The sequence below is a fragment of the Otolemur garnettii genome, unplaced genomic scaffold, assembly GCF_000181295.1.
Source record: "Otolemur garnettii isolate 467f Iridium unplaced genomic scaffold, OtoGar3 scaffold00031, whole genome shotgun sequence".
NCBI classification, from domain to species: Eukaryota; Metazoa; Chordata; class Mammalia; order Primates; family Galagidae; genus Otolemur; species Otolemur garnettii.
In genome coordinates, this window is record NW_003852426.1 from 12,474,814 (window position 1) to 12,477,089 (window position 2,276).

General features: G+C 33.3%; 1 protein-coding gene across 1 annotated transcript in view; it reads right to left on the minus strand.

The window, feature by feature from the left end:
* The window catches only part of USP49 (ubiquitin specific peptidase 49), a 79,591-nt gene extending 77,759 nt beyond the window's left edge, over positions 1 to 1,832 (minus strand). The window contains exon 1 of the mRNA XM_003789182.3: positions 1,750 to 1,832. The gene's annotated coding sequence lies outside the window, so the exon portion shown is untranslated. The remainder of the gene's footprint in view (positions 1 to 1,749) is intronic.
* Between the last annotated feature and the right edge of the window lie 444 nt (positions 1,833 to 2,276).

A 2,276-nucleotide genomic window follows, 5' to 3' on the forward strand; every position in this document is an offset into this window, starting at 1 on the left:
CCTGTGGTCCCAGCTACTTGGGAGGCAGAGGCAGGAGACTTGCTTGAGCCTAGGAGTTGGAGGTTGCTGTGAGCTGTGATGCCACAGCACTTTACCCAGGGGGACAGCTTGAGGCTCTGTCTCAAAAAAAAAAAAGACAGCGCCTATACTCAGTCATAAGGGTGCCAGCCACATACACCAAGGGTGGCAGGTTCAAACCTGGCCTGGGCCAGCTAAACAACAATGACAACTGCAACAAAAAAACATAGCTAGGCATTATGGCAGGCACCTGTAGTCCCAGCTACTTGGGAGACTGAGGCAAAAGAATTGTTTAAGTCCATGAGCTGGAGGTTGCTGTGAGCTATGATGCCACAGCACTCTACCAACACGACATAGTGAGATTTTTGTCTCAAAAAAAAAAAAGATGATAGTAATAATCTTTCAACTACATACCTATTATAGTACATAACAAGTACAGAGCCTTTTCCTAGCTAAAAAGATACACAATCTGTAACGCAGCAAGGCATTTTAAACTCATTTTGGATTGTTTTATAAATATGAAAAAAATAGAAGCATGTGAGAACCTTGATATAATCTTTGCATTATACATAACCCTAATGGTGTTTGCCCCAGGTTCTCCATCTAGAAAGGAACTGAGAAAAAGTTAATAACGGAACCACAAAGATAATTTAAGGACTGGCAAACAAAACCTGTTAAGTATAGAATTTGAAGAAAAGCATGCTAACGAATGACTTCACAATAGGCAAACAGAGGTAAAATCAGAGCATAGACTCTGCTGGCAAAATGCCAAGGTTGACACTTGGTAGAATTCTACCTTTTAAACTAAAATAAAGATTAAATGTATCACTGGGTTCAGATTCAACAAAAGGCAGTATTATTTGTGCTAAAAAATTATTACCTTATCAAACTAGTAGTTGTAGAAATGTCTGAGTACAACCTTGGGCAAGTCATTTAATCTCAAGGACCTTCTATTTCATCACATACAAAATGAGAATAGTAATAGTACCTACTTCTTAAGATTGCTTTGAGGAATAAATGAGTTCCAATTTGCAAAGTACTTACTACAGTGTCTGCCATAAAAGCATTATACATGGGTTAGCTACTATTATTACATTTACGAAAAAACACAGTCTTAGGAATACTATAGTAAGCAGATATTTTTTACTCAAAAATTGAGAATGGAGCATGAAGATACGAATACAGCATTAAGTGTATGCTGGTTAAACAGAAGACAGACTCTCCTGGTACAGAAAATAATTAAATACTTAAAATGATTATCTACACAAGTTACCACACTACTGCTAAAGATTTATTTTAAAAATAGGATAAATTTTTAAATGCTGTTTTTTGAAATTATCTTTTATTTTTATTTACAAATATTAGTTGTCTATTTTTTGAGACTTTGGAATAAAAAAATAAGAAGTTAACTGATGACTCCATACTGAACCTCAGCATCAAAGCATTCTATGATAGACATACTCTTATCTGACAATGTGAATATTACTTTTTTTGCATATATTATTATTATTACTCAATATTTCATTGCAGCAATGGTCTGATTTATTTTCAGAATGTATTTATCTTCGTTCATTCTTTACGAGGTTTTTGTTTCTAGTCCTTATCTTAAACATTGTTATTGTTATTAAATTTTAAGCCTTTTTAATTTTGTGAAGGGAAAAAGTGGAAACCAAATAAACATACGTATATGTATAGAGAAAATAAAAAAAAATAGGATAAATTTTTATCTACCTGGAATGATTTAAGTGGGATATTGACTGAAGTTGCAGGATAAACTAGAGGTCCTTTCAAGGTCTCTTCCCATCCAAAGAATCTACAATTAACCACGAAAATATTTAATTATGTACAACCCACTCACATTCAAACCTGAAAATATAAACTTAAAAGTTTTTTGACTAGCAAATAAGATTATAATCAAAATAAATTGGGTAGAATTTTAGTTGATGAATAAATGAAAATAAAGTTTAAATTTATCATTGAAGTCTTTATTGATACAGTACTATCAGAATTTTTTTAAATCCATTTTCAGTTCTAGAAATGTCAACTGAGTAATAACCATTCACAATGAGAATCAGTGGCTCAGCACACTATGGCAGCATACAGAAACAAAAGGCAGGACCCAAATGGACCTCTTTCCCTCAGGTGATCTCATAACTGGTATTTTTCTACTGTACCAATATCAAGTAAGTCTAAAATAATTTCTATAAAGATGGCAAGATTAAGACAACTACATTATAAAAATGGCAAACCATACACAG